The sequence below is a fragment of the Athene cunicularia genome (assembly GCF_003259725.1).
Source record: "Athene cunicularia isolate RWA chromosome Z unlocalized genomic scaffold, athCun1 chrZ_part2, whole genome shotgun sequence".
Lineage (NCBI taxonomy): Eukaryota > Metazoa > Chordata > Aves > Strigiformes > Strigidae > Athene > Athene cunicularia.
In genome coordinates this window covers 6,293,679-6,301,182 of record NW_020799143.1, presented here as the reverse complement: position 1 = coordinate 6,301,182, position 7,504 = coordinate 6,293,679, and positions in this window count along the sequence as shown.

Genomic DNA, 7,504 nt, shown 5'->3' with positions numbered 1-7,504 from the left:
TTATATGCATTTAAACTACCTAAAGATCTATGAGATGGTACTTTGGATTTGGTTAAATCTGAAATACAGAGAACTATTAAAACCAGCTTGTTTTAATTAATTTCTTTAAATCTAAAAATACCTGTCTTTCACTATTGATCCAGTGTGTTTTGATTTCTTTGGAATGACATGCTAAAAAATCCCCCCCAAAATTTAAAAAAAAAAAATCCAAGAAGACAAAAAGAAGCAAAAACATTTCTGAGGCCTTGAAAAAGAGTTAAACGTTTTAATTAAAGAAACACCTACAGAAAAAAGATTCCTTCATGGAAGGAAGGATAAGACTGGGAGATGTCCTGCAGATGGGAAGTTGTAACATCTTGGGTGAATTATGTTACTGATTTTTTAATGAGAGTTTTCTGGTTTGTTTAACTATAAAGCAAAACTGACCAAAAAGCCAATTTTACTTATAAGACCTCCATGGATGGATTAAAATTATCTGCCCAAATACTTTCAGTATTTTAATGTCTCTCTTGAGCACAATACTATTTCCAAACAGATTAAGAGAAACATTCAATAGGACTTTACTACATCCTCCTCAAACTGCAAGAGTACTTTTATAAATAGTTGACCCTGATTCCAATCTACAGGATAGGGCACAGATACTGCAGTTATCTTCAAGGTATTATTTCAGGGGCAATAGTTTCAGTGGGAGACATTTTTTGAAACCTTAAGCAAAAGTTCCTGCACTTCTACCATTAAAAGAAACTAAATGTATTTATTCATTAGCATTACTGATCTCTTCGGTTTAATGACTGACCAGGAGATCTCAGATTTTTAAAGCGTGGAATTTATTTGTCAGATGGCAAACAGCTTATCTCCCTACTGCTGGTTAATGAAAGTAATTTATCTCTCTCAGGGCTAGACCCTGCAGTCACCTGACATCCAGTGCCCTCTTGTGGAGACATGAATTTACTGTCTGAAAACTGACAGGATTGAGAAGTGTTTGCCCAAAAACTCGGTGCTTTGGTTCTGTAGACACAGAGATCCTTAGGAAGGATATTTGTGTATGACAGATCTCCCACATGTATCTTCATCACTAGCCAAAAACTAGGGACAAAGTAGGACATTCACTTAGAAACTTGTATTTGCAATAATGAAACTAACTTTGGAAAAAAACAAAAAAAACAAAACAAAACAAAACAAACAAAAAAAAAAAAACACAAACAACAATGTTCACATTAGTAAGATGTTGGGCAATTAAGATTTTTCCTTAGCTATTAAGATCATCCTTAATGCTAGAGATCTGTTCAGCTAGCATCTTTCCCCGGGTTAAACTACAACAATCATTTCATAAGGAAGATAGAGCCTCTTTTTGATCTAATTGTCTAAAATGGTGTGAAAGCATCATCCTCTGGAGTTTACTGGGTACTATGCTTTTCAGTGGCTTTCCTCAAGGACAAAGCTATAGATTCTTTCCTCGAGAAGAAGAAAAAAATCCATTTTATCTTTCATTCATGTATAAATATACACACACATATACATATACACACACACAAAATGTTTAACCTTCAGACAGAATCTGGGGCAGATGCTGGTGGTCTTGTGACCACCAGCCTTTCCGACTTTCCTGAGCCAGGATTTCAGCCTGTGTGGGTTCCAAAGTGAATGGTGGCCTAAAGACATATTCAATGAAGAAGCAGAAATAAAAGAGTAAAATAGTTTGTGCACACTTCCAAATTGTCAGAAGTTGAAAGTTTTGAATGGTCAGGTGAAGGGCTAGAAAATACAGGTGACAGATAAGTGTTTTCAACTGTCAGATATGCTATGGACTGACTCTTTTTGGCCCATGTGTTTCCTGGCAGATAACACACATATTTGGCTTTAGTATAGAGTGTCTTCTAGGGAGGTCAAAATGACCTTCAAACAAGCAAGATACCAGTATTTCTTTAAAGCAGATCCCCAGATGATGGGTTTTCTTGTCAGAATTAATTACTGAGAAAGGCAATAACACATTAACTCTATTCAAGCTGATAGCCTGTAGTCTGCCTCGTTACTATGGCTCAAACATTCAATTTGAGGATATAAACCAAAGAAAATGAGTGGTTACATTTCATCAAGTGTCAAATGCCCAGAAAGTAACCATAATTTGCCACATGACTTTGGCAAGAGTTCTTTTAATTAACTGGAGAATGAATTATGGCCAAGTTTCTCTGTTGGGAAAAACGAAATCTGAAATACCTGCTGCAATGCTTTCTGCTCCCCCAAACGATTACAGCCACTATGCAGAACATGCACCAAAACAAGCAGAAAAGCATCAATTCTACATTTATCTTACTCTCTCCTCAGATATGAAAGCATTAACAGTATTTCTCATGTCAGAAGTAATCATCTAAACAGGTTATCATCCCATTTAGCAGAACCTTATTCAAACCAGCATGACACTTTGAGGACTAGTCTTTCTTGCTGTGCCAAAACACAGTTTGTTGTCTGAGCTAGTCTGGTTTAACAGAAGAAAAGTACAGCAAAGCCAGCTGTCCTTCCAACCAGCAGAAAGTTACCTTCTCTTGCAGCCCAAGGTGCCATGAAAAGTTGTGTGTTATAGTTTAAAACTCTTCATGCAGTATAATCCCTTCTACTCAGCTCTCATAGTCTAGGAGGAAAAAAAAGGCAAAGCGTTCAAACGAGGTTTATTTGCCCTCCTTATACATACATAGTTTTATATACTATAAACATCTTAAAAAATAATTATTATGCATATACATTATCATATATTTATGTATGTGTATGTATATGATCAAAGTAATAGAAACAGCCAGACTACTTGATGAGAATACAGTTTCTGCTGTGTTTTGCCCAAGCTTGTATACATTAGGCAACTAGAATTTCTTCATTTGGTTGGGCAGTTTAAATCAGGCCCGTAACTACCAGGTACCCAGGGTTCTGTCAGTGATTAATAGTTTAGGAGGATTCTTTGGTAAAGAATCGCAGTAAACTGGTCTTAAGGCAACATTTATGTCAGTAAATAATCAGAATGGAGGAATAGGCTCAAGCACGGATGGCCCTGCTGTGTGGCTAACCCTTAGCACATTCATAGGCATCACTGGCTTCTGCCATAGTGTCTCTGCATCATGACACCTGGCACAGTTTAAAATCTAGCACGATGGCCAAAACAAAGAGCTGTTTTGGATGTGACTACTCTGTGGCTGGCAAAGGCCTTGAAATGTTGTTTTAGGGCTGAGCTTGACAAATGAACAGACTTGCACAGCGTGACCACAGAGGAAGGGATGTACAGCTGCAATGCCACCCTCAGGCCATATGGTCCGATGTCCCAACAGAACAATGGCAGTGTTCATCACACCAGCTTTCCAGACAGGGATCCCTAACTCAGTTCTGCTGTCTGTCCTTCTCCCTCTGCCTCCCCCTTTCTGATAGCTGTTCTGTGGGCTTAAGTCTGCACATGCAAAGGGGAGATGGTGTTACCAAACTTCAGCAAGATTAGGCAATATACACTTTTCCTCTGCTTCACCTAGTGTCACACCCCACTCAGATGAGGAGACAAGTGACTCAGATTCGCAAATCCCCAGTGGAGTGGACAACAAGTCTCCAAGTTCAAACATTTATTAACTACCCACAATGTACTAATTGAACACATAATAATTGCCTAAGTACAGAGCAAGTTGTGGCGAGCAATTTAATATGCCTTGCATTTCTTAATGGGAATGGGAAAAGAGGGAGATCGAGGGAATGGGGAATACAGATCACCAGTCTCTGTTTCTGTGTTGATCCCACCACCGAGGCTTCCAGGAGGCAGCCATATTTTTTGCTTGCATCCATATTCTTCGCTTCCCTGCACTCTCCAGACACCCCACCCCACCCCCATCCCTTTCCTCCCCATCGACTTATACTCACTTTCCTTGGGTCCGTCCCCTAGGTCGACTCACATACCTACATATCCCATGTATGGGGGGGAGGAGTAAAGTGTTCTGGGATGATGTAATTAGCATGATCCTGTTAGCCTTCATTATCATATTGAGGGGTGTTAACTTTAATATGCATTTTGTGGATAATGAAGCAAAGGTCATTCACTGGACAGATGGCCCTTGAAATTTGCCCAGGTTCACCAGAGCAGAGCTGTCCTGTCTCCACAGGGCTCCCTCCTCCAGCTCCATCTTGTGTTATTGGGGCACCCTTATTAGCTTTGACCTCCACACCATCCACCCTGTGACACAGTTTTGTCTTGTGAGTGTTTAAGACGTTCCTTTGATGAGCCTCAACTTTTGCTTTATCAGGCTGTTTTTCTTAGGTCTGGTTTCTTACATCCAGCGTCACTTGACCTTTTTTCATTGCCTCCCTCAGCACTTCCACATTTCTTTCTTCCACCACAAAACCTCCTGTCAAGTTACCAAACTCAGACTGCTTACCTGTGCTTCTTATCAGCTCTTCATATATCTTAAATTTTATTTTATACCATGCTTTATTTATTCTGATACCTCCTGAATGCAGGCTGATACCTTTTCTTTTAGCAGTCCTGTCGAATGGATATAGTTCCATAAACATTTATTTTACTAGGCCTGGATGGTATTTTTCTCTGCTTACTGAGCCAGTAACAGACACCACAAGACAAGTCTGTAATAATTGCAATTTAGGCTAGTTTAGGGAACTGGCACTGAAAATCAAGATCTGGATTTGTTGTACAGCAGATGGGCTCAAAATATTTCCCTCCACAATAAAATGAGTAGAGCAGGATTGCCTCCTGGAGTTCATCCTCCAAATTCTCACTGAAAACAGGAAACATTTCTTTACTTGATCCTCTGGTAATAAGGCTGCTTTCCAGTCCACCACTGAATCTCCACCCTCAGGTGCAACCCTGCAGGAATCTGAGATCCAGGGGGAATCAGGCACAACCTAGGATGCAAGGTTTGGGTGTAGATTTCTTCTTTTAGTTAGTTGCTTTCTCACTATCTTGTCAGACAAGCAAGAAAAGGAATGTGTCGGGGTAGGCAGCGGGTCTGCTGAACGCCTGGCAGAGCAGATGGTATTTAACCTCAGCCAGATCATCCCGTACCCATGAGAAGTCTGCATGCAGGAGGGCATACCACAGATAAGGAGCAAGGACAGCGAACATCTGATGGAAGAAACATGAAACTGTTGAACGCACATAAGGAACTGTGTTAATCATGTTCAGAAGTAAAACTTTAAGAAAGCTATCCAATCATGTACCCTTGCTATGGGTGTACCGTTGCTATGGGTTTAGCCAATTATGTTAGAGCTTGCAGTAGTTGTAAAAGATATATAAGGTATGTAGAAAAACAATAAACAGACTTCTTCTTTTACTCTTAACTGTCAATTGTCGCATGACCGTCTCTACCGCGACAGGAATGAATGGAAAGCATCAGGCTATTTGGTACACAGCAGTAAAACTCAAACATTTCAGGTGTGGGGAACTTGATAGTAGCAAGCTAAAGGGTGAACATAAGAAAAGAACAAGAGGAAGTCAGGAGGCATTTGTTTTTAGAAGAAAGGATAGAAATAAATGAGACTACACCAGAGTATGTGGTCATGCAGATACAGATATTGCTCAGTAGAGTGTGGTAGAGTTGAAGAAACCAAATATCTATTAACTTCTTAGTCACTCGAGAAGAACAACCAGAATACAGGCTGGATGAGTATTTGATTTCTAGTTTTTAAGAACATTATGGAGAAATACTTGAAAACCCATTTTCTCAGTCAACCTCTCTAGAGGGTCTTAGAGGATTTTGTCAGCAGTTCTCTTGCAACATGCAAGGCCAAAACAACCATACTGTTCTAGCTACACATCCTATTTCTGACACTGATCAGCAGCAGGCTCTTAACAAAATAGCCCAAGAACCACTCAGTGCGCAATGATGCTTCTCATGCTAAGGCTTTCCATTTTCTAGCAGATGTAGTTTAAAGATACAGTTGTATCTGCATTTTTGTGATTAATGGCATTTCATACTTCTCCTTTAGTCTCTGAACCCATCCATACTTTTGGATTTACCAGGATTTAGTTCACAAGAGAGTGCTCTGACTCTGGGCTGATATGACCTGCAGTATGTATAGCTGTTAGTTCTGCTGGTGACTTAGTCAAGCTGTAACTCAACAACAAAACAAAACCACAATTTTACCCTTTCTTCCACCCCTGTTTTTCAAGAATGATACAAGAATCATGCAGAAAACATCAAAAATCAGGTTTTCTGCTTATGTTTTTGGTAACTTAAATAAAGAATATGGTTCAAAAATTATCTATCTAAAATGAATCAGCTCTGGAAATCATCAGGTTTTATCTACTTGCTCACTTGGCAAGTTTGAAGCAAGGGAACCAAACACCAGCAGGAAATGGGTGAAAAAATTTTCCAAAAATGAGGTTCTGAAATCAAACATGTCTTAGACTAGAGTATCACACTGTCTCTTGTGCATACTCTACTGTAGTGGTTACTGCACTAACACTGCCCTCCTCCATATGAAATCACAACTCAGCTGCATGTCCTGCTCTTACTCTTACCAACCAATGGTGGTTCCTTGCTGTATATGGAGACCTCCTCAGCTACATGAAAATAAAAATCACACAGAAACACAACATCAGGGCAACTTGAAGCAGTATGCCTCTATCTGTGACTGTCAGATCAGCCCTCCTCACTGATGCTAGATGCTGAAGGCAAAGGCAGAGGACCAAAAGAGCATGCAGCTTTGAGCGAGGTGTTGAGTCGTTCTTCAAGGAGTAAGGGTAGCATGAAACACTGTCAAAGGCTGGAGGAGTCAAGGTCCCCAACAGCATCCAGGGAGAGGATGACAGGCCTACCTCAGCAGCAGAACTTCCCTAAAATGGAAGAAAGCCAATGAAACTAGGTGAAGAGAATTAAAATTCATCATGCCTTATGTAATCTTCATTTTGAAGTTTTCATCAGCTGTGCTTGAGAAATAACACCAACATCCACACAAAAGCTGATGTAAAACCTTCTGCCCTTAGCTTTGGCTGGAGCAGAACACAGCAGATTTATGCAAGCATGCATGTTCAGCACACCAGGTACACACACAGCTGCACTAGCTGCAACCTCTGACACAGAGGTCTGGCACCACTTGTGATTCCCCTTGCTTTCTTGGCATTGGTATCCCTGGAGTGGATGATTACAGGACTTCTTTCAGACTTGCTCATCTCCCTTTAGAGGAGTACACAAAAGATATTAAACAGTGAGGGATTACACATCCAAAATTTAAAATGTCAAACGCTTTCAGCCCAGTACATCGCATGTGCCACCCAAAAAATTCATACAGAAGTACAGCACTGAGGCTGTCAATAGTGCTAAATGCATGCAAAGAAGGAAGGAAGCAAACACAAGCATTCATTCCATGGGAACTTGCCATCACCAAATCACTGGCATAGTCAGATTGAAAGGGGTTGCTCCTGCATATACAGTTCTCTAGCTTGCTCAGCAAACAGCCCCACATCCCACTAGAGGAATGTCAAACATTTGGATTATTTCAATTATAACTTCAACATCATCTT